Source organism: Neovison vison, chromosome 4 (genome assembly GCF_020171115.1).
Source record: "Neovison vison isolate M4711 chromosome 4, ASM_NN_V1, whole genome shotgun sequence".
Classification (NCBI taxonomy): Eukaryota; Metazoa; Chordata; class Mammalia; order Carnivora; family Mustelidae; genus Neogale; species Neogale vison.
Genome location: NC_058094.1, coordinates 222519778 through 222546285, shown reverse-complemented (window position 1 = coordinate 222546285; position 26508 = coordinate 222519778). Strand labels below are relative to the sequence as shown.

At 39.0% G+C, this 26508-nt stretch overlaps 1 protein-coding gene and 1 pseudogene across 1 annotated transcript in view; one reads left to right on the top strand and one right to left on the bottom strand.

Annotated features, from left to right (window-relative positions):
* CNTNAP2 (contactin associated protein 2) overlaps positions 1-26508 on the bottom strand; it is a 1943304-nt gene that overhangs the window by 1727797 nt on the left and 188999 nt on the right. The gene's annotated exons all lie outside the window — the stretch shown is intronic.
* LOC122905277 lies at positions 16530-22115 on the top strand (annotated as a pseudogene).

Sequence of the window (26508 nt, the reverse complement as noted above, 5' to 3'; positions counted from 1 at the left end):
GTAGTACAGAACGGGACTTAGAAGTAGCACCCCCACTTTTTTTTTTTTTTTTTTTTTTTTTTACTGTATCCACAGGGAAAAGAAAACCATTGTGAATATGTGTACGGGCAAATTTGTAAATTCGGTTGTGGGAACGTGACGGTGGTTGTCTCTTGCAGCGCTGTTTTCATGGAAATGTCAGAGAATCAGTCAACCAAGAGACTGGGGACTCCCACTTTACCAAGAAGAGGGAGGAACATTGCCTGTTGAGGGTCAATTTGGGGGTAGACGCTCATGATTTTAAAATTAAACCAGTCAACCAGGCTGTGTGACTTCCTCAGCAAAATTTGTCTATTTAGGTAAAGGCAAAGTGAAGGTGAAGAGCTGGGTTAAGTCTCTGGGGGTTTCTGCAGGCAGGTTACAGTGGGGGAGGGAGAAGGAATGAGGGGAAAATGTGTGTGAGAAGGAATAAGAGGAGCTTATATGAATCTTACCAAGGGACCTTAATCTAATGTCTTGCATTGGATCTCCAATAAATTAAAATAAAATCTAGGTCTACACACTCAAATACGTTTAAATGAACTGACTTATGTGAGAAAAGATCCTTACTTCATTGTTCGGTTTTCTTTCTAAGAGCAGTCAGAGTTCCTCATGAAGGCATGCCAAAAACCTGAGAAAATCTGTCAGGAGAAAACTGATGGAAGTTTGGAGAATAGAAACTGTTCGCTGCTTTACGCGCAAGCTTTTCTCTGGTCGCCATCTGAGAACTGGGAGACTGATTCCATGCAGATTCCCATTATAGGAACATCATTCGTACCACACGCAGCAAAAGACACACGCTAATCCTTGCTCCAGCCAGGCTGAGGCTGGTGCCCAGTGTGTGGTCTGGCTTGGAAGATTATCCTTGATTGTACGGATGAGACCGCTCTGGTTTCCCCGGGTCCCTGCAGATGTCACAGGGGTTGATTCCAGTTGGAGTCCACGCCCTCAACATAAGCAGTGATGCCACAGAGAAAAAGCCAAAGGATTTCCTTTGAACAGGAGAAATAAACCAATGGTTGAGATCTTTCTCAGGAGATAGTCTGGTAACAAAGAAGCAATGAACTAACACCTGTATTGCTTTAGAAAGTAAAATGAGAAAAATAAGATCGCTATAGGGAGTTTTTTGGTTCTGTTAGTGTACTTTAAAAAAGCAATATGAACAAATACAATGTGTGTCTCTTTTTTTGGGTTCTATCAGTAGAACTGATAATAACATATGAAACGACTTTTGACATATGTTCCCTGAAACCAGACACTTTCAAGCCAGCAGATCAGCATAAATATCTTATAATAAGACTTTGTAAGATGTAAAATAAATTCTGGAGTTGAACATTCACACTCAATTGTATATTCCATTTACAATGTCATAATACTGTTGAAAAGACCCTTAAAATAAACCAAAACCACAAATACTGATGTTTTAGCTGCTTTAATACACAGAGATGGTATGGCTCACAAACAGATTTCAAAATATGTCCCTGTTTGATCATTTTTATACGCTTTAGGAAAAAGTAAAGCACGTTATTTAATTTCCCACATCCCTAACGAGGAGCCCAGCATATTTGCTTTTATTGTAAAGCATCAGTTAACAAGGTTCGGGTCACATCAATGACACATTTATTCAACTACATCAAAGGCCTCATACTAAGGACTTGCTTTTCCTTTAAATCCTTTCTTGCAGCTGAAGTGAATTTTTAATGATAATGCATCTTCTTTTGACGATCTTTCTTGTTGGCCCATTCTCTCAGCTATTTTAGTGTATTTGTGCATGTATAAGGATAATCTGATCTTTTAGCAAAAAGCAAATACAATAGACTTAGTGAAGAGACGTTACATACTTTCTGACTACTGAGATTGCTAATATTTGTGAACTGACTGCAGAAATACTTTAAATTTGGAGGCTATTTACTATTTGTTGTTGTAGACATTTCTAGCTAATTTCTTGTTCGAAATTGAAACTCTTAAAGTAAATTTTATTTTTTTATTAGTCGTGCACAAAGCTTTAACTGTCAGATTTGGTTGAAAACATAAACAAAAGCAAACCCTAGTTCTTTAGCTATCCATGATTTTTCCATTCTGCTACCCAGAAGAAACCACACCAGATCTTTTATATTTCTTGGTTTACATTCCTTTTTTAATGAAGGACATCCTTCAAGCAAAAGTGTGTGATTTAAAAAGCAAAAAACAAATAAACAACAACAACAACAAAAAACCAACAACCCTGTACCATTGAAAACATATTTAATATATTCTTACATTTATTTGATAAGAATACTGAAAATGATTTTCCTTCAAAATTTTAAAAACTTTGCTCCACTTGCATCTGATTTTCAGGATGGTAATTCTGATGAAATCCTAGATTACTTACATAGGACATTTTTTTTTTTTTTTTAAATTTCTGTAAGCTTTCTTTTTATACAAGTAGGCTCTACTCTCCAGCATGGAGCCCAACAAGGGGCTTAAGCTCAGGACTGAGCCACCCAGGCACCCCTTTGAAAACTTCTGTGGGTCTTCCCTTTATTCTTTAATCATACAAAACTTCTCAATGATGTTTGAAAACTGGAGACTCATGTCTTTCAGTTCTGGGTATTTTCTTTATCATTTTTTTTTTTAATAATTTGTCACCAACACTATTTTCTTTTTCTTAAATTATTGCTTAGATTTTAGACCTTTTGGATTGATCCTCCAAGGTCTTCTCTTTTCTTCATACAGTCCATCTCTACATTTTTGATTGATTTTATGGGAGATTGCTACAACTGCTCTTTCTAACATATCTTTGATGTTTGAATTTATGGACTTTGCATATAGCACACGGTATCACATATCGTAATACAACACCACATTACCTCCTGAAGGATACACTTGGTTTCTTTGATGCTTGATCTTCCTGCCTAAATTGTGTCTTGTGTGTCTTTGTGTTAATGGTTTCTGTGTCTCCTTTATATCCAAGGGTTTCTTCAAATGCCTAAGGATGTGTGGGAATCTGTTTCCAGTTTAAAACAAGACAATCAATAACTAAATAAAAATTCTGTGATACACAACAGGATCCTGTTGACTTCATGACCACTGTGCATTCAATTCACTATTTATATTTTTGTGGAAGTTCCCCAAAATGTCTGTTGTGAAATGTCTTTTCTCTAGGGTGGATCTAATTACCCCGTGAATGTAATCCATGTTTCTGGGGTAAATGAAGTAAGTTGTCTTACCCCTCAACATGCTAGTTCCCTTCATATTTTTATTTTCTTCTGCCTGCCTTACCTTCCTCTTTATCTCATGTCCCCCTCTCCAGAGCCTGTCACAGGGTTTCCACAGATCATATGACCTGCCTCAAAGACAGCTGGGAGAAGGGTGGGCACCTACTCAACCTGGTCTGTGAGGAGAACCTGAGAGTCTATTGTCTCTTATATAAATGTGGGAAAAACAAAATAAACAAACAAAAAAAAACCCACAAAAAAACCTCCCCAAAACCAAACAAAAACACCTCTCTGCCTCACCACTACTGAAAAATCATCTTCTTTTTGGTGCCTCCTATCCATTAGCCTTTTCTCAAATGATCTCTTACACTTGTCTTTATGGGGAAAATCCCCAAATTGGGATTCCATGGGATTCCACCCATTCTGAGTCTTCATTTGAAATCTAGAGTTACAGTTTTCAGCTTTCTTCTAGGCTTATCTCAGCTACAGTCTGTATTTCTGCTTCCTGTTCCTTTCTTAATTTGGGGTGATCAGTGGGGAAAATAAACGTTACTTTGTTGAAACTAAAAACTGGATTCAGATACTTTTAAAATGTGTGATGGATTTTTATTTGTTCATGTAAATAAAGAAATGGTAAGGAAGGTAACCAAATAAATAAAAAGTAGGTACATCCCTAGAACAGTTTTATCTAAAACTTTCAAATGTTTCGTTTATATGGTTTTCACTTGTTTCCTTTTGGTTTGCTTCCAAAAATCTGCTATTCTGTAGCCATGTATAATATACAGTAAAAGCATTCCATGGCACGGGCTCAGAAGGAAGGAGATATCTACATGAAGTTTCTTTAACAGATATATAAGTGGTTTTCTACTCGCTACTAAGTCAGGATAAAGATATGGTCAGTGTAAAAATGGGTATTGAGACCATTAGAAATGGACCTTTATGGGTGATTCTTAATAGAGATTGCTTTCCAAATTGGTTCTTTGCACTCATTCTGTCCTCAATAACTCTCTCCATTAGTCCTGTAAATACAGCTTCTTTCCAATCACTTTTATTTCTCTCTGGCTTCTCTAATTAGGGCAATACCAGATTTAAAAAATTTTATGTATGCAAAATTTTGTTCCAAAAACTTAAAAGAATTAGTAATGATGTACCAATATTGCAAAATAACTTATTACAAATTTTAAAAAAAGGGTATTTGGCTTCATCTATGAATATAAAAAATTAAATTTTAACATTGTTTTTAGACAAGGTAGCAAAAGTATTCCTATGAAAAGTCCACCACCACCACCACTATTGTTACATATTTTGCCATAGATAGTAAATGGTGCATGCATGCAAGCAAAAGGGTAAAACAGCATATGCACAAAGAAAACAGAAGAAGCAGAATTATACAATTATAATGATAATTATAGTATGATCACCTACTAAAGAAACTCAAGAGAAGTAGACATCATCATTACATCTTATGAGAGCATTCAGTACAATGCTCATATAAGATTAAAATTTCAGAAATTGTTAGCTATCATATACAAATTATATTCAGTACTGCAATACATAGTTAAGGAAAAATACTATTTACGAGATTGCTACCAAGTTTCAAAAGTCTCCAAGAAATGTACGGAATTTGTATAAAAATACTTTAAAACTTTACTGAGGTACACATAAAAAGAAGTCTTGGAAAATGGGTAAAAGTCCAGTTTGGATAAGATTCAATATAAGAGTAACATTTATCACCAAATTATTCTATGAACTTAATCTTTCCCATACAAATGTTGGACAGTTTTACTGTTTGTCCTTTTTTTTTTTAAATTTTGGAACCAGGCAAACTGACATTAAAATTCACATGGAGGAGTGCCTGGGTGGCTCTGTTGAGTGTCTACGTTTGGTTCGGGTCATGATCTAGGGATCCTGGAATCCAGCCCTGAGTCAGGATCCCTTCTCAGCCAGGAGCCAGGGAGGCTGTTTCTCCCTCTCCTTCTGCTTCTCACCCCTGCTCATGCTCTCTCTAACTCTTTCTCTCTTTCAAATAAATACATTAAAAAAATCTTTAAAAATAAATAAAGATAAAAAATAAAATTCACAGGGATAACATAACATTTTAAAAAAGGGACAATAATGAAAACTGATAATTGCCTCTACTTAATATTTAAGCACATGTTAAGGCTGTACTAATTCAGTGCCTGAATAGACGAATAGAGAGGATACAAAATATAAAGTCCTAAAATATGGTAAATGCATAAACATTTACTTGATGAATAATTACGATGACACAAAATCATCAAGAGAAAATGAGTTTCTCAGTACATGGTTTTATGCAACTGGAAGGCATCTTGATGAAAAACAACAACATCAACCCAAAATAAAAGCAAATTTGGAGCTACCACTTCTTACTCCAGAATAAATCCCAGATCTAACAAAGATTTAAACATGACAATGGATAAAAACACACAAAAGTCTTCATTTAGGAAAAGCTTTTCTAAGCTTCATCACAAATCTAGAGACTTAAAAAAAAAAATGAAAAAACAAAACAAAAAAAACATTGCTGATAAACAGAATAAATATTAGCAATCTGCGGATGTCCAAACGCTGCCAACAAAAGTCAAAGATAAAGAACAACTTGTGATGGATGTGACGTTTTCGAAAACCCCATTTTCTTTACAAGAAAAGGACTTAAACATCAATAAAACAAACAAAATAACCATCAATAAAGAGAATGAGTAAATAAGGGAGTATAAGTAAAGAAATGGAAGTGGCTTTTAGACCTTTGCCCTATGTTCCATTATGCTCCTAGGAAGATAAGTGATAATTTAAAACATATCCTTGGGGCACCTGTGTGGCTCAGTGGGTTTAGGCCTCTGCCTTCGGCTCAGGTCATGATCCCAGGATCCTGGGATCGAGCCCCACATCATGCTTCCCCTCTCACTCTCTGCCTGCCTCTCTGCCTACTTGTGATCTCTGTCTGTCAAATAAATAAATAAAATCTTAAAAAAATAAAAAATAAAAATAAATAAAACATATCCTTGTTTTTCAGCATTCAGAAGAGTAAGCATGATAAAGTCCTTCCTGTTAGAATGTGTAGAAATACAATCTTGATTGATTTTCTGCATTCATTAGCAAGATGTGTCCTAAGGTATCACAAAAGCCTAAGAAAGATTATTTTGAGGGTCTGGGGTTGCTCACAAAATTTTCCATAAATTAATGGCAATTTCTTTTTATGTAAAGGTTCATAGGGATGGTCTGATTTCAGATAATGGCAGGGGGGACCTGTATTCCTCTTTCTGGCGGTTTGATGTCTGACCAAGTGCCTACATAACCCATTCAATTATACACACACACTGTCATACACACACACACTCTCTCTCTCTCTCTCTCTCTCTCTCTGTGTGTGTCTCACACCACACACACACACACACACTAAAAATAATGCCAGTAAAGGAAAACGATACAAAGGGAAAATACAATATGGAAAGCATGCTAAGATTAAGAATGAGATGGATTCAGAAATGCATGAAAATTTATTCTATGAAGTCGGTATATTTGCAAAAGGTAAGACACAAAGATGCCTTTTACAAAAAAAAAAAAAAAAAAAAGATGTCTTTTACATGGTAAGGACATGGCCATTGATACAAATCAGGGATGAGGAGATTTAAAAACAATTTCTGAAAGAAGCACAACTATTTGTGATACTGACACCTTCCAGCTGAAGCGGATGGTGTGTAACAGATTTGACAATACCCTTACATTACAAAGTGAGACAATTTACAGCAAACTCCCTTTCTATATCATCTAACTTTATATATTAGATAACTTTGTCATTCCAAACTTTATCTAAGAGAATTAAAAAAATATATTTCATAGGGGACTACTAGGATGGGTTTCAGGCTTCCTGGCTGGACAGCTTAATCCAGTAATACAATTTGGGATGTTAGAGGTTTGAAAGAAATGGCTTATCATTCAGATAAACATCCATGAGTATTATTTTTCACTTCTGACGAATTGAGTAACAGTGAATTGGATATTATACCCCCTGGCAATTACTTGGAATATAGCAATTCTGTGTTGTAGGTAAATGGGGAGCTTCACAAATCAGAAAACTAGGGATCAGAGAATGATTTGTTCGTGAAAACTGAAGCGTCACTAGGACATTTATCTCAATGAAAGGCAATGCCATCTCATATTTGTATCAGGCAAGGTCCATGCAGTTTGTAAAGCTTTCTAACAGAAATGGACATTTTTTTTTTTTATTGGAGCAGCAACTTCAGGTAGCAGAAGAAGCTATTATTATGGATGAAGAAACTGATGTTGTGTGATTTGGTCAATATCAAAGAGATAAGTAAACAGCACTGCCAGTTTCAATGCTCGACTTTAATACCGTATGTGGGTTCTTTCCTCATAGGTAGTTCACTAACTTTATTTTATATATATATACACATATAGATAGATATCTATCTATGTGTGTGTGTGTGTGTGTGTATATATACACACACACACACATATATATATATATATATATATATATATATATATATATATGCCCCACTACATCCCTGGGATATATTATTTGGCTGTGTATTTTTTCCTACTTCAAAACTGACTAATTCACTTATGCTTTCTAGGAATGTTTTTCCCTTAGATACAAAGAAAGCTATGGCCGGGGAGGGACATGGGCCCAATAGAGAATATATACACGGATGAGCACAACCACGTGTTAGCACAGCGCCTACAGGACCACAGATGACAGACAGGAAGAGACTGGAGACTAAGAAGAGAAAACTGGGGTCGCTGGGTGGCTCAATCGGTTAAGCATCCAACTCTTGATTTTGGTTCAGGTCATATCTCAAGGTCATGGGGTCGAGCCCAAGTCAGGCTCCTTGCTCATCAGGGAGTGTGCCTAAGGACTCTCTCTTTCTCTCGGCCCCTACCCCCCTCTTTCAAATAAATAAATAAATCTTTTTTTAAAAAGAAGAGAAAATGGTATCTAGTATATAGACACACCTGAGAACACAAAGCAAGAGAGAAGTCAGAGAAGAAGTGGGAGGTATAGCCTGTAAGGAAGAAGAGACCTTTCTTACTCATCGTATGGACAGAGAAGAAGCTGGGAAGAAGTGGTAGTAGGGAACTTTGGCCAAGAGGTCCCTCCTCTGCTCTCTTTAAAGATATTTATTTATTTATTTGACAGAGAGAGATCACAAGTAGGCAGAGAGGCAGGCAGAGAGAGAGGAGGAAGCAGGCTCCCTGCCGAGCAGAGAGCCCGACGCGGGACTCGATCCCAGGACCCTGAGATCATGACCCGAGCCGAAGGCAGCGGCTTAACCCACTGAGCCACCCAGGCGCCCCTGCTCTCTTTAAAGCCCCATGCCAAGCCAATGTTTAGATTGTACTGAATCGTAAGCTTATGACAAATGCATTTTATCTATCATACGATGAACATTGACATAATCATTTTTATATATTCATATGTATTATATGTATACGTGCATTAGTACTAAGAAGAAACATGTGATCGAAATGTCTTAGTCTTAAAAAGTTTTAATGAATTTCTGAGAGGGTTAAGCAGGCAATGGAGCCGTGAGTAGAAGAGACTGGGGCGTATAGATAGCTTAGTGATGAATATGGTTGATACAATGAAATAAAATTAAAAGGCTTGAAAGAACTGTGCAAACTGTTCAGCCTCTACAGAGAGGAATAGTTTATTATGGACAGGCGCGTGCTTGCTTTATCCCTGCTAGTAAACTGCAAGCTTCCTAAGACTGAAAACCTTCTTTTCCATCTATCTTCCACCACACCTTGCTTCATCTATGATCAGTGTCATGTACAGTGTGTTCATTTTCTACATCGTACAGGCATGGAATGAAATCTCTAACTGCACTGGTTCTGGCACTTAAAAATTAAGTGAGTAGGATACATAACCTAAAATAGGTTTGATAACAATTATCCACAGCATATTCACCAAGAGTAAGTTAGATACTTCATATAATAATGGAACACAGTGTGTGACATAACGGCAAAGACCAGAAACGTGAGCACCCATGACTGGTCATCACCAATTGACCCCATGTCTGAAGGAAGAAATTATGCATCTCCTTCAAAACACTGGGAATATCCTGGTGGTTGTCACTTGGGTCTCGGACAAAGTTACTCAGTTTCTGATAGTTTTTAAAGCAGCTCTTTCTAAATACTTCGTATCTTTTCGTTAAGTATAGTCTTCCAAGCAACGATAAAATTGAGAAAGCTGATGTCAGGTTTAGTTTCGTGATTAGACTTTACAAAATGTCCACATCAGTCTAAAAATGGAGTAGAGAGGGTTTCCTATGAATTTTATGTTATTCTCCAAAAGTAGATCTGAGCTTCAGGGCTCCAGGATCTCTGTGAAGTACAACTTCTCTCTTAGAAAAAGGATGTGTATTGGCTCCAAATTGCCTTTCACAGTTCTTACATTGAGTACCTGACTGAAATAAAGATCAATTCAGACTCTAGTTTCTCTGCAGATAAATAAATGATGGGCGATATCTCCAGGACAGGTGGAGCTTTTGATGGATGGACAAGCTGAATACATAAACACACATGAAAGGCCAATTTTGAGCACACATCCCAAATCCCTTTGGTCTTCTCGGGCCCATCATCTGATGTCAAAAATTCCTTTTGTAGAAGAATTTTCTTTGAGGTTTCAATGGTACCTTTAGGTTTGCTTCCCATATTGTTGTCTAAACGATAATGTGGTATAAGCTTCCTTTCCTGTGGATTCAAAGCAACTGATGCATCTTGTTCAGATATGTGGTTTTTGTGGGTATTAATAACTTAACCTTTCAGAAAAAGATATTATCAGAAATACATTATAAAAATCTAAACAAATTCATTATTCTGGTATTATAAAAATTATATTGATATTAAGGATAAAAACTATTTTAAGAAAAATTCTCAGCTCTTGGGGCTCCTAGGTGGCTCAGTCAATTAAGAGTCTGACTCTTGATTTCAGCTCAGGTCATGATCTCGGGGTCGTGAGATTGGGTCCCACACCAGGCTCTACAATCAGCAGGAGTCTGCTTGAGATTTTCTCTCTCCCTCTGCCCCTTTCCCAACCGCGCACTCTCTCTCTTCCTCTGTCAAAAAAAAAAAAAAAAAAAGAAAAGAAAAAAAAAATTCTCAGCTCCAAATCTTAATGTGTCACAGAGTATGAAAAAATGATTAGGTCTAGCAGACTGTGCATTGTCAGTATGTAAATCTCTGTATGTCTATATCTGGATCTATGTTTATACATCCTCTGGGTCATATTTCACCAATTTTATGATAAAGAGAAAATTGAAGCAAAAATAAAAACATCTTGTTTCATGGATTCTTCTCCTACCCACTTAAGCCCCCATGTTGCATCACCACTTCCTCATATCAGGGAGATCATATGACAAGATGGGATAGGGAGGGAGACAAACCATAAGTGACTCTTAATCTCACGAAACAAACTGTGGGTTGCAGGGGGGAGGGGGGTTTGGAGAAGGCGGGTAGGGTTATGGACATTGGGGAGGGTATGTGCTTTTGGGTAAATTGGAAGGGGAGGTGAACCATGAGAGACTATGGACTCTGAAAAACAATCTGAGGGGTTTGAAGTGGCGGGGGGGGTGGGAGGTTGGGGTACCAGGTGGTGGGTATTATAGAGGGCACAGCTTGCATGGAGCACTGGGTGTGGTGAAAAAATAATGAATACTGTTTTTCTGAAAATAAATAAATTGGAAAAAAAAATAAAAACATCTTCATTATTATAGACAACATCGGTGTTAATTCTCCCATTAAGGTATAGCAGTAATGTAGACCATAAGAATTATTTTACTTAGTATCATCAGGAATTAAGGACCTGGGTACCCGACAACAGGGGGAAGCACATACAGATGTTTAGCAGGTAATACAGAGTGATGACTAATTCATTCCCAGGATTATGTTTATTCTTGGCCCAGTGAAACAAATTATTTTGCAAGGTTCCTTTCATTGTTACTTCTGATGAGAGCAGCCCATTTGATTTAATGTTGGATTATTGAATTGATGTTTTTTCATGTGAAAACTCAGGCATCAAAAAGGGACAGGATCATAAAAAGGGATTCTTATTGGGCATGTGACTGATTGAATTTTATGTTTAATCTTTCAAAAATATTGAAGTATAATTCACATACAGTGTTATATTAGTTTTGGGTGTACAATATAGTGATTCAACAGTTCTATACATTATTCAGTACTCATCATGATAAATGTACCCCGAATCCCCTTTATCTATTTCACCCATCCCCCACCTACCTTCCCTCTCACAACCACTGGTTTGTTCTCTGTATTTAATAGTCTGCTTTTTTAACAACAGCCCAATTATGGAAAGAATCCAAATGTCCATCAACGGACAAATGGGAAAAGAAAATGTGGTATACACACACACACACACACACACACACACACGCACGCACAGGAATAGTACTCAGTCTCCAAAAATAATTAAATCCTGTCATTTGTAACAATGTAGATGGACCTTTCATATTATGTTAAGCAAAACAAGTTAGTCAGAGGAAGACAAATACCATATGATTTCACTCAAATGTGGAATTTAAGAAACAAAACAGATGAACCCAGGGGACGGAGGGGGAAACAGGGAGGCAAACCATCGGAGATTCTTAACTATAGAGAACAAACTGAGGGTCGCTAGAGGGGAGATGGGTGGGGGACGGGCTAAGTGGGTGACAGGGATTAAGGAGGTCACTTGCTGTGAGGAGCATTGGGTACTGTATGTAAGTGACGAATTACTAAATTCTATGCCTGAAACTAATATTACACTACATGGTAATTAACTAGAACTTAAATAAAAACTTGAAACAACAAAGAGTCTACTTTTTTGTTTGTCTTTGTCTCGTTGCTTGTTTGGTTTCTTAAATTCTGCATATGAGTGAAATCAAAGGATATTTGTCTTTCTCTGACTTACCTATTTCACCCACCACTACTCTCTCTAGGTCCAACCATGTTGTTGAAAATGGCAAGATTTCATTGTTTTTTAAGTCATGTGATCACTTTAAACAATAAAACATAACTGACTCATGTTACCATATTATAGGTCATATTGCAGTTCATATTGAAGAATGAGGTAAATTCCTAGATCTTCAACAACCTAAAACATTTATTTTATAGAAACACAAACCCAGACAAGCAGTTGAAAAACACTCAAACAAAATTGTGTGTGGCTGTTTTAACAAAGTAAGATTTATTTTGGCATATGGATGTGAAACAGAAAGATATGTGTATCTTCTCTTTATGTTTTGCAGATAGAAATTTAATTCTTACTGGTCTCTTAGCCTGGGCCATTCATTCACTTAGTTCACTTGGGAAAGCCATCCTGGGGAGCCAGTGTGAGGAATGAGGAAACGGAAAGAAGAAAAAAGACCAAGACACGCTGTATTAGCACGTCAGCTGCCATTTTGAAGGAGAAGTGCGTGATGCCGTAAGACATCTGGAGTCTCTTTAGAGAGATGCAGAGTCTGCAGGATCTGTGTCGAGATCTGTGTCGAGAGTCCTAGGTTGCACCTGTGAGGTCCATTTGCTGTCCATGGGACATCATGGACTAGAATAAAGGATGTGCATACTAAGTGGTGCATACGAGAACTGGCAAAAATAAACAAGCAAAAAATCTTCAGGATGCTACATTTATATAAGTGGACTGAAACTATACAATGAATAATAGGATTGAATGGAAAACATATAGTTTCCTTGAAATATGAAATTTAAAAATCCTCTTAGCATTGTCTAATAAGAGCTCATAAGCGTGATAGCCATTCTCTTAGAAAAAAATATAAAAATTAGAAATCTCTCTCTGTGATATAGGAAAAAACTATTAACAAATACACATGCAACCTTTGAAAAATTGCCACTGCTAATTCTGATAAGATTTGTTTTGAAGAATTGTTGAACTTCCTCTCAAATTGCTTCTGTAATGCATGTGTGCACAAAAAAGCAGAATATTGTCTTTCACTGCATTTTGTCTTACATAATCAGACTGTGTCTAATCATCTTAGTATCCTGATTAAAAGTTAATCAGGCCCTTGGAAAATTCTTTTTTAAAACTAATTGTATATACATGGAGCTCTCATTAGGAAAATTTATACCAGTGACATGAAGAGTCCTTTGACTTATTATTTTCCTGTCTTGAAAAACAATTATATCTGATTCTTAGGATTTTAATCTTTACAGTCTCTACACCAAATTCCACTACATTTTCAGTGAATGAAGTTCATGATACACAGTCACATATTTTTACTTTAAAATGCCTCCTGCTTCTAAAGCAGGAGAATTAGGGCGAGTGGAAGAACACTGAGTCCTCTCAGCAAGCAGGTGCGTATCCTTGGCAAGGCTGGTTTAGCTCTCCGAGTCTCACCACTCACTTACTAGTGAATAACGAAGTAAATTCCTAGCTGTAGAATCAGATTTTGGAGCTAGGCTGTTTTCCTCATCAAATTTTTAGCTCTATCAATTAGTGGATTTGTGATTCGGGGCAAGTCACTTAATTCCTGTGAGTCTCAGTTCCACCAGCTGTTAATTAAAAGTTAAAATTATTTTTCTGAGAATTTTCTGAGAAGAGTTTTCTGAGAACTAATTGAAAAAACAAACATAATACATTTATCATGGGGGGGTCCAAAATAAACAGTATTAAATATTTCTCATTATTTTCCTTTTTCCAAATGTAGAGCAAGAACGCATCAGCCTAAGTTCTCTACCCCTGAACATGTCTTCACTCACATACGCTCAATAAGGAAAGTCCCTCCACCAGCAAACACCGAACCTCTTCTTTCTACCCCGAATCCTCTCTTGCTGTGGGTCTTCCAAGAAACTTATATATCAATATTGTTTTCACTCCTGCATGCTCAAAGTCTCCCTTTTCTCTTATCAGCAGATGCATATGCTCCATTGGCCCTTCCTTATCCATGCCCGCACGTGCGTGTTTGTGTGTGTTCATTCTCCCTGACGCAAACTCTCTCTCCAGCCGTGTCTCTTCTATCACCACAGAATTCTAAACCGCTGTCCTACAGTCCATCCTGACTTCATCTCTTTCACTCTTACTCTCCTCTATCGGTTCTTTAGACTTCTTCATGAAAAGTCATCTTCCATGGCCGTCAATGACCACGACATAATCCAGCACAGACATCTAAGTCACTTCTCCACGGCATGAAGCAGAACTGAGCCCCATTTCATCTTAAGACACGGCCCTTAGTTCTTAGGTCTCCAACAGCAGTGCCCCCCACTACTGGCTCATTGATTTTCAGTACCCTTTGCTAGCTTCGTCTTTCTACTCTGTGTGCACTGCTGGGGTCACGCATGGCTCAGTTCTGGGTCTTCTCCAAAAACTCAGTCCCTAAAACATCTTATCTATCCTCATGCATTGAAACGCGGTTTAATGTCGCTCATGTACAACTTGTAAAAGTTGACCAATGAAGCAAGCTAGCTAGAAGAACAAAGGTAGTTACTAGTTAGGGCATATACTGCTCAGGTTTAAACTCTAGTTCTGCAACTGACTAGCTACACAACAGTGGACATCACGGAACAATTCTGTGCCTTACTTTAATTCTATTTCATGGGCTATTGGAACTATTCATATATTAGTGTCCTGTCCTTAAAAATGTATCTGACACATAATAAATCCTAAGTGAATTTAATATCATTGCTGTTTTTACACTAATTCAGATCATGTCACTCACCTACCTAAAATCATTCTTCCGTTGAACTTAGCATAACATTCAGCTTCCTTACGTCAGCTCAGAAGGCTCTGGGCGGTTTGACGCCAGCTCTTCCCTCCGTCTCCATCCATACTCCCCCTGCCCCACTACTTGTTCAGGAGCATCTAGTCAAAAGGGTCTGGTTTTTTAGCTTCTCAGAAAGGAAAACATCTCTTTCGTCTCAGCAGATTTTTCACATATTCACCCACCCCGCTCTGCTTTTCAAAGGCAAGTCTTTCACAACCCTAATTAGCCTTACCTGGAAGCATGAAGAAAAAGTTATTCTTCTACAATGTTCCACAGTTACTTATCTATGGTTGCCCCTGCCCTTTCCCTACCCTAATTATTTTCTACTTTGAGCTCCTTTAATTATTTTCTTCATATCACCTATTGCAATTGAATGCTCATGGTTTTGTTTTTGGTGTTCTCTGCTAAAGCGTACAGTTTGAGAAGGCAGGAATTCTTCTCCCTTCACTGGGCAGCGTCTCGGATTTACTAGGCACTCACAGCTACTTGTGCCATAATGAACAAATGAAGTAGAGGAAGGTCGTTTTTTACCTCAGTACAAAGTAAAACTTTCTAATAGGCTCATTGGAAAATGCATCTTCTAGAGCAGTGTGAGTACTCAAACAACATTAAAAATCCATGGACAAAGGAGGCTAGAGTGAGAAATATTCTGCATTTCTGCATCTTTATCCATGAAGAGAAGGAGGAATACTGTTTTGTTATACGTTTCTGTAATACCACATTACACAATGTTTCTAAATAATGACTTCGTACCAAAAATCAAGTATCTTGTTCTCACTATGCTTACAAAACTTTAAACATTTTAAATATCCCAGATATTCTGCTCCATGTCCTTATATTTACTCACTGACTGGTCAAACGTTCATTATAGGCACCTACAGCTTCTGGTAATCTAATCATGACTATCGTATGACACGTTTGGGAAGGTCTAGCCTGCCGATCAGATGGAATCTAATTTCCCATGTAAAAATGGACCCTGTCCTACAGAGAACCTCTGGGAGTAATCTACTCTCTAACAGAGAGCAAGCAAACCATTTGAGGCAAATTCAGTCTTTTTAGAGCAGTGGGGTACCAGTTAGTAATTTACCTCCTCTGGGGCATTAATTGGTACCCTAGAGCACTGGAAGAGTTAATTTACCTCATATCATGAGCACGTGAATCCAAGAGAAGTATGCTTAGTGTAGCTCACAAAGCAGGATCAAGACAGAGATAAAAAGTAGCTTAAATCACATGCTAGAACACATATTCAGGTAAAACAAACAAACAACTGTAGTGAAGATATCGTTTTTCTTCTACAGACATTTCAGGAGTTTGTAGTTCTTAAGCTCAGTACCTTTCTCCTCTGCTTCAAAAACCAGAATTCCTGCGGCAATATCGACACGTTTGCAATTAACAAAGGACACTGACTCATTCTCAAAGATCATAGTGCTGTACAGTAATTTCCAATAAAGACTCTTTCTGTGAAATTCTATTAAAAGCAAAGAAGGAAGAATAGTGAATGCACTTGGCAAGTGTGAGGTGTCCTGAGGTGCCTCAAGACCACACATGGCCATGAACTATGAAGCACTATTTCGCTTCAGTGACTTGGGCAACAAGTTCTGCTATAGAGACTGTGGATTTGTTATCCACCAATGTCCTTGAAAGTGAAAATCAACTTGAGACTATCTATTAATGTCATAATATATTATTATTCTAGTAGAAAACACCTGTGGCTTTCAAACTTTTTTTTTTTTTTTAAAGCTACAAAAAAAAAACAATGGAACTGCTCTGATTGGAGGTCTAAGACCCACTCACTTGAACCTTAGGCAGTCACCCAAGATTAGACGGAGGGGTACCTTGCAAAGCTGAAGGCCCTCTGGGCCAATGAACTTTTTAAACTCTTAGAACAGGGGCAACTGGGTGGCTCAGTCCGTTACACATCTGCTTTCAGCTCAGGTCACGAGCTCAGGGTCCTGGGATCCCTCTGGCTCCCTGCTCAGCAGGAAGCCTGCTTCTCCCTCTTCTGCTCTCCCTGCTCATTCACTCTCTCTAGCTCTCTATCTCAAATAAATAAATAAAATCTTAAAAAAATAAACTCTTAGAATAACATCAGATTAAGCTGATTGCCAAATTCAGCAAAATGTGGTCACCCTGTTTCCTATTCACCAAAGCACTTGGACTTCCCACACACCACTCTGCGTTAGTCCCATTACATGTATATATTCCACACACCACGTCCCAACAACGGTATCTTGTTCATACGTATGTCTCCCGCAGCATTTTTATGCAGTAGCAGCAGGTGCTCAATAAATATGAATTAATTGCTTAGAGTCTTAGGGTCTTTCCCCATTATCAGAGGCAGAACTGATACTAGGAAATGGTTATTATCTCTTTCGTGGAAAGTCACATTTACCCAGCTGAAACCTGAAGCAAGAGAAGGAGTTGGCTGTCAAGGAAGCAGGGGAAGGGTATTTCTTGTCAAGGGAGACAGGCCCTACAAAAGCTTAACAATGGAAAGAAAATAAAGAATTCAGGCATTTTAAAGTAGGTGGGAATGGTTGAAGCTGAGACTGGGTCAGGGAGAGAAATGTGGACACGCAGCCTACAGGCGTTCACGTGACTCTACTGCTAAGCTGACCTTTTGTTTCATGTGAAGAGTTTGGCATCTTTTTTCCTAAGATAATTTGGAAGCTGGAAGCTGGGAGAGAGCTTCTCAGATTTGCAAATCAAAGAGATCAGTCCGACCGTAGTCCTTTATTCTGAATGAGAGGGCAAGAGTACGGAAGTCAATGAGTTTGCTTCTGATGTCATCATGTTATACCACTGCTGTATGACCTCGAATGCTCACATGTGTGCGTGTGTACAGGCACAGACACACAAACATTTACACAGACTCTCTTGCAAAGTCCCTTGGAATACTCATTTGCTATTACTTTATAACAACATTGACATTTATACGTTATTTATCAGACCCCGTGATAATTTCAAAATATTTTAATGAAAGAAATATGGGGCCATTCATGGAGACATTATGTTTTTTTCATAATCCTACAAGACATGTATAAAACTCTATAGCTGTATTAACATTCAATTTTGTGGCAACTGTGATGAATCATCGTAATCCACCAGTGAATAAGAATTTGCTCTAAGATGATAAAGGATAAGATGCTGTTTGTTCATAGAATGCTCTGTGCTTACAAAACAATTCCAGAGTTGGAATTAGAGCACGTTTAAGTTGGAAAGACCCTAGGGAACCCCAACTCACTTCCACAGATGAGATGACTGAGGTCTCAGAAATGGAAGTAACTTGTTCACAGTCTTCATAGTTTTCCTTGGGTACAGATGAGAAAGCTCTAAGAACCTTGCGAGATTTCCCTCCACTGGCCATAATCACCTCCTGAAACAATCCGCCCAGTTGTGTCCCTGTGGCTTGCACTGAATTCACTAGCCCTGTGCCCAGCCTCACACACTCACCTCTGCAAATTCCTATTTGTTCTAAATTATGGGGTCCCTCTTCTGATCCTAGAATTCTGCGTGTAATATAATCAGAATATACGGGACCACAGCTTTCTTCTACCATAAAGTAGTCTTTTTTTTTTAAATTTATTTTTATTTTTATTTTTTTAAAATATTTTATTTATTTATTTGACAGAGAGAAATCACAAGTAGACGGAGAGGCAGGCAGAGAGAGAGAGGGAAGCAGGCTCCCCGCCGAGCAGAGAGCCCGACGCGGGACTCGATCCCAGGACCCCGAGATCACGACCCGAGCCGAAGGCAGCGGCCCAACCCACTGAGCCACCCAGGCGTCCCACCATAAAGTAGTCTTTTTAACTGAGATGAGCCATGATAAGAAATAAATAACAACAGCTGCTTTTGATTTTTTCTTTTTCTTTTTTTTTTTTTTTTTGTGATTTGTGATTCACCGCCCCCGCTGGCTCCATCTAATTGAGGTGATGTATAAAGCCCCCGATTTTTCTCACCTGAGGAAACAGCCCCAACTATCACACTGGCCCCATCACCCAAGGCAAGAGGAGGATACACCACCCTCTTCCTTTCACTCATTTGCAGAGTCTGCTTTTTAACCTACAAGCACTTCCAGTTCAGTATAAGTTTAGAGTCTAGTTGAAACATTATTGTTTTAGGTTGTCTCTCTTTTTGGTTGGGGGGGATATAAAAAAGACCATTCTTTTAAGGTTTGTAACACTCTCTAGAATAATGAACTCTAATCAACAATCTTTAGCTTGTTATTAAAACTCCATACACATTAATACTATCTTTCCTCAACATTCATAATCCAACTATAATGATTTCTTTTGATCTTTCTTTCATTAAATTCCACAGGTCTGTAACCCATCAATATTATTCTTTTTCCCCAGACTGAGCCCAGGCGTCTGATCTTTAGTCAAACAGCGTTCTAAAGAACTCAGTTTTGCTTACATTGAACAAATGTTATAATGACCTCCATCACGGCAGTTGTTTTTGTGGGACAGGAAGCTGTGCTTCATGAGCTGAGGGAAAACAGGGCAGAACAATTTTCTGTGCAGAAGCTGTAGCCATAGGCAGTGACCTGGAGAAATGTCACTTACAGTACGCTCCCAAGTTGTCATGCTTAGGAGTTTAAGGTAACATTGAGAGTAAAAAAATTTTTTAAAAAGATGTGTGTGTGTGTGTGTGTGTGTGTGTGTGTGCGTGCATGTGTTCAAAGCGTCGAGGAGAAGCTTGACAAGATCGAGTAAAGTTGAAAAATCACAGGAATTGATGTTGTGTGTGAATCACTGATTTCAGTCCCATGTACAAACTCTATAGAGAACCTCTAATTATGCAGCTATGATGTAATAAATGAAATAATAAAAAGAAATTTCTATATTTACCCATTTTGCATCATTTCCTATCTTAATAATTACTTAATCTTTTTTTTTTCAAATTAGAGGTCAAAGAATATACTTTGCATTGACTTTCATTAGTTCTTTGCTAGCTTCTAGAAGGTAGCTTCTGTTGAAGTTATCCAAAAACCTAAAAATAAAACAATATGCCCTTCAAATCCTTCATTCATAGTTTCTAAATTCATGGCTATCATTATTTTTGGAATAATCTGGCATTAGATATAGTTAATGCATTGTTCTAGGACCTTGCTCCTTCAGACCTCCCATTCATTCCACTTCTCATATATTTTTTTCCCCATGTGAATAGAATGTTCCTCTGGTCAGAGTTGGGATCAGGAATTGAACTCCTTCCTCTTCACACCCCAAATAAAGAGGGAGGTACCCGGAGGCCAGTTATGTCAGTGAGACTTTGTGGCTATTAATTAGTAAGCAACAGTGAGATGATACGGGGAGACAGAAATTCGAGGCTCTGTCAGCTCCAGGCTAAAGGTTGGTTAACGACCATCTTATCAGGTAGATGTCAGGAACTCGCATTCTGAATGCACAGACGGTTAGAACTCTAAACTCAGAGTACAACCCCAGAATCTCCTGTGGGAGGTTTTCCAACAAGAATGTAGACTTTGAGACATAATCCATCTGATGTCAATGGGTAGAGCTGCCCAGAAAATAAATTACCATTTAATTTTACAAAATTCTGTAATGTGTGCATGGGAGTAGGTGCCCGTGTTTGCGTTTATGTGCCTATGTCTCCTCAGTTGAGACTTTCAGCTAGAAAGGGTCATTTCTCTTGTTCAAAATACACAGTTAAGAGACCAATTATTGACTCTTCTATAAGAGCAAGGACATTCATCTCCCCTTGTCACTGCATTGTACAAAGATGAAAGCAATGCTCATAAAAAATGGAGAACTCAAGAAACCCGATGAGAGAATGAAAAAAGTGGAAAGAGCACTAGTTTGATGAACATGTGTTTCCGTTTGTCCCTCCACCAACTAACAACATGCCCGAGAGCTAAAACCTGCTGGAGAGAAGCGGCCAGCATGGCTAGAGGGCTAGCAGCCCAGCACAGGGCGGGGGCAGAGATTTTGGTATGAACAGGATTCTGATCCACATCTTTGCCGGCCAGTTGGGGGGAGATCACCGCAGGGGCCAAGGCCTCAGGAGACCCTGTCTTGTTCATTCCCTCATTGTCCGTGCTTGCAATCTCGTCTCAAGTGTATCCTTGAAGACAAGAATGCATGCTTCACACAGTGTACTTCTATACGGATGAAGGGGAAAAGATCTCCCAGGGCTGATCCAAAACTTGAGAAGAAAGATGGGGTGTCTTTCAGGGCTGAACATGCCCATAGGAATGCCTGGGCATGTCATGCTCAAATGAAGAAGACCAGTTCAGGGCCCACGGGTGACACACTCTTGTGCCAGCTGAGCTCTTATGCTAAGACAGAGCTGGGGTCTCCGTCTCCAGAAAGTAGCCACAGTGAAGCAGGACAAATTCTGGTCATACTGTTGTCTATGCAGCAGCAGCAGTTGCCCGGATTATGCATGAGAAGCTAATTCATTTGCAATTTCTGTACACTGATCAGTTTAATCGACTTCAGCACATTTTTTAACCTAATCACAAAGAGGAACATGAGGCTCCAGGTAGTAGTCCCTTGACTGGCCCAGAGAGACACTGAGCCCAAGAATGAGAGAACTTCAAGTGTCTAAAGTGTCGTCCGTAATATCATCAGGCCCAGGGAGGGGAAGCCTTATTACACAACCAGCTGAAGGAATGCAGAGATGGTGCTGCCCCACAGGCTCAAAGGATTCGTTTCAGTCAGAGGCACTTGGCCTTTGTAGATGATGTTACCATTCCAGTCAGTCTCTTCCAGTGACCAGACACTGCCTTACCTGTATTTGTCAGGACAGAAATCAACTTCTCTTCAAATGCTGCCAGGGGTCTAAAGGGGTACCCGGCAACAAACCAGTTCCTGTAAGCCCCTCAAGATCCTTGTTGCCCACTGCCAACCGGAAGTTGCCTCCTCAGATGTCTAAGCCCGAGGAGGACTTACATGTTCTGGATGACTGTCCACAGTACACTCGTTCATCCTTGCTTTTGGATCCTTTACTCACCCTGTTTCAAAGAAACAGCTGAAGGTCTAGTGGATATTCTGGGCCCGGGGTGGATGGCTGGAGATGGGTACAGATCACAGAGGTCTCAAATTCTAAAAAGGCCTCTGAATCACAGCCTCAAAGTAGAGTGTCTACTGCAAATGAGAAGTCAGAACTGTCTTCTGTCAGCTGATAATTTGTTTTGGGAACCATATGACTACAGAGGATTTGAATTTTCCATTATCTCAACAAGTACTTCTCACTATCTCTCACCGAAGGGCAATTCAGACTACGTTGTTTGGGCGATTGATTGATATAGTCAAACATAAACCAAATTTTGGGGGAGGGGACCAGTAGTGTCTACAAGTTGCAGATGTCTTCCCACTCTTTGCAAGGAAGAGAAAGACAGGTGATTCCTGCCAGAGTTGCTGGGATTGAAAAGGTATTTGGGACTGTGCCTCATAGAAGAGACATCTTTGTAATGGGAATCCCATGTCTTGAAACAAATCCACGTAGGTGTTTAGGTTAAGAGATGTGTACCCTTGGGATATTGATGGAACCCAGTGCCTGTGTTTTAGCTTTTCTTCACCTCTCCCCTGATTGGGTGGTCTGAAACGCCCCCCTCCCATGGAACCCTGACCTATAACCCCTAAGAATAGCCCATAGGACTTGGGCTTGGGCTTTCCTTAGGACTTGGGCTTTCCTTAACCATCCATGTTGCTTCTAACCAATGTAAATTTCTGTGGGGCTATCTTATGTGAGATACAATAAAAAATCAACATATATAGTTTCTATTAAATGTTAAAATGTTATGAAAATGTTCCCAAACCCTGCTTGAATAAGACAACAAAAAATAAACTGTAAAATGAAAAGATGTTTGATAAAGTATTGTGGGCTCTGTAAATTAATGTAATTCTACAATCTAATTTTATTTAATTAGGGATTAAACAGGGCACAGAATTCCTCTGCTTTCTTTTCTTTTCTTTTTTTTTTTTTTTAATTTGACAGAGAGAGATCACAAGCAGAGAGAGAGGCAGGCAGAGACAGAGGTTTCTTACAGAATCTCCAGACATCGTCTGCATGAGTTTTAGAGATTACAGGAGAGATTTATTATCACAAAGCAGGCATAAATAGCACAGGACCAGAGAGAATTTTGAAAGGTGGCCAATACTCATGAGGAACATGATGAAATGATTTTAAATAATGCAGTACTGCCACCATGGGGAGACTTCCTGGGCTTGGATGATATAATGCCCAGAAGGTTGCTCCTGTGTTCCTGGAACCCCATGCTGTTAAATAACATTTACTTCAGTTATCTGCCACTATTAGCCTTACCCCCCATTGGTCAGCTAATTAGACATAAATCTATTAAACAAAAATAAATTTCTATGTACTTGGCTATTGCTTACATCAAGCTTTTGCATATTTAAATTATCATCTTGTTTAAGTATGCAATGTAAACTACCTTCTGATTTCTTCTTTATAGATAAAGAGGAATTGAAAAGTGGATAAAGAAAACACATGGTTGACAACAAGGTTTATTTGTTTGGATGCATATGGAATTTGAATAAAGCAGGAAAACATTTTAAGACGACAAGCACATTCTGACTGTACTTATTTTTAGAAATCCCACACGTCCTCGGAGACCCAGTTTATACCTAACAATTGAATATGCAACAAAATTGCCACATACAGTCAACACTGTAGTCTTTGACTACTGCCAGTCCTTCTGTTTGCTACACCATTCCCTGGATCCTTTTTTTTCCAAATATAAATTTATGCCACTGATGAGTCTCATGTTTTCCTCCTTACCCCACTGTAATCCTGCCACTTTTTACTTAGCCAGAATATGCCCAAAGGCACAGCTCAATTTCTTTCTCCTCCTTTATGATCTGAAATTGAATCTGTGAAGAAAGAGACCAGGTTGCCCAGTCAACAGAAGAGCATCATGTGATTCCTTAAAAGACTAATAAGATAGGAACTGAAGAATGAAACATGCCTATAGCTACTACGATATTAATAATTAGAATGCTTTATATTTAGAGATTATAAAGTACAGTTTCACTTAAATCTAGAAATCCCTGAGAAGTAGATCGAACAGGCAACATTACACTTATGTCTGCAAGTATAATCTAAAACTTGGAGCCATGTGTCTCTGGTCAGTGGCAACAACTCCGGTAAGTGACAAAAATCAGACAAGAACATTTTTTTCTGATCTCTAGCATCAATCTGTCCTCAGCAAAAACAGCCACGTAAATGTGGAGACAAACGGAGCAGGGTTATACTGTTACTGTACTGTGTTGTACAATATATTGTACTCTACTGTATTGTACTGTGCCTAACTATGCCTCAGCCAGCACCAGAACTTACCTGAAGAACAAGTATTTTTTTTTTAAAGATTTTACTTATTTATTTGACAGAGATAGAGTGAGCGAGGACAAAGCAGGGGGAGCAGCAGAGGGAGAGGGAGAAGCAGACTCCTCACTGAGCAGGGACCCTGATGTGGGGCTCGATCCCAGGACTCTCAGCTCACGACCTGAGCCCAAGGCAGGTGCTTAACTGACCAAGCCACCCAGGCGCCCCAAGAATGAGGAGTTTTCACAAATATTCTCATCTGGTCTAGGGTCAGAGCATCAGTGCTTCTAGGTGGCAGCCAACCTTCCCTCTCCTTGCCTTTTTTTCTCTGGCGTGGTTAGGAGTCAGGACTTTGGAGACAGACAGATGTGAGTCCATATTCTGCTTTCGCCATCACTACCTGTATTACCCCAGCCCAGTTACTGAACTTCTGGGCCGAAGTCAATGTCCTCAGCTAAAGTAGCAGTATATGCAAAGGGCTTAGCACAAGGTAGCTGACGGGAATAAATATTAGCAGTTATGATAGCAGTGTTTTTAAATACACGCAGATGGTGTTGTAATTAATAAAGTATCATTTAAATTATAAATCAATTTAAGTAAACTTTCTCTTGGTATGTATTTTCTCATGCACAGACACCAATAATTATAACTATCCCATAAAAGAGACTATCATTTTATTATTATAATTATTTAAATAAATCACAATAACCTAACAGGTTGCAATACATTCCTCTACCCCAAGGCAGCTACAAAATTTTTATTTTAGGTGTATGAGCATATACTCTATGAGCGACATGCAGACTGCTGAGTAGTCGGGCTGCCCTGCTTAGTTGTAATGTAAGGAAATTTTCAAAATGCCTCAGTGGGAAGACACCATCAGAAAATTCTGATGAAAACTTTCAGGACAACAAAGAGGCTGACAGTGCATTATTACCCTCTGCCAGAATTATCGCAGCAAAACAGCGTGCAAAGTAACTGGAGAATAAATACTTGAAACCCAGCCCGCGTGTTTTGTGCAAATATGCAAAAATGTTTAAACTGATTAATGAATTTTCATCCTTGCACACAACAATTCACAAAAACATTCTCGAGGAAAGCGGGTACTAAGTTTCTGTGTGGCTTGTAACTACGAAAAGAAATACATTTTTGCAACACGACTTCTCAGAGTTGCCAGCTAGTTGGGATGCCAGCAGTTTGGTAAATAAACGCCTGCATAGTCTTCGCATAGGCACTAAAACACGTGATCAATATAAACTCATTCAACACATACTTACTTAGAATTTAATATATGAGACTTAGTGTCTTAAGCAATAGATATGTAGTCGTAGATGAAACAAACAAAAGTTCCTGCTTAGTGGGGGCTAGACAGATAATACACATACACTTAAAACATACATGCCTTGGCGGTGGGGAAAAACTGAATAAACCTAGAGTAGAGAATGGGCCAAGTCAGGCTGGCAGGGGCAGGGGCAGGGGCAGGGCAGGGGGCTAGCCATTTTATTTATATATTGATTTATTTAGATTTATTTATTTGAGAGAGAGAGAAAATGTTAGGGGGCCGGGGGGCAGAGGGGGGAGAAAGAGAGAGAGAGAGAGAGAGAGAGAGAGAGAGAGAGAATCTCAAGCATACTCTCCACAGAGCACGGAGCGGGACATGAGGCTTGATCCCACCACTCTGAAATTGTCACCCGAGAGTTCAATGTTCAACCCACTGCACAGCCCCGGTGCCCCACAAGGACTAGCAATTTTAAATATTAGTCAGGGAATATACCACTGAAGTGATGATATTTGAGCAAGGACATGAAGGAGTTGAGGAAGGTCTTCGTGCACATAGTAGGGGGAAAGGTGATCCAGGCAGAGGAAACAGCAAATGGAACAGAAACATGTTGTGGAATAGTTAGAAATCCCTTCGGGGCAGAGTTGAGCGACTGTGTCAGAGGACTTACTGCAAGACGTCATCAGACAGGTAGAACCTTGTAGGTCACTGCGAGGGCTTTGGGTTTTACTCTCTCTTCTTTTTTAATTTTCTAAGACTTTATTTATTTTACTTGAGAGAGGGGGTGGGACAGAGGAGCACAAGCACGGGGAGCAGCGAGGGAGAGGGAGAAGCAGGCAACCCACCGAGTAGAGAGCCTGATGGGGGAACCGATCTCGGGACCCTGAGGTCCTGACCTGGGCCAAAGAAAGACACTTAATCGACTGAGCCACCCATGTGCCCTTGGCTTTTATAG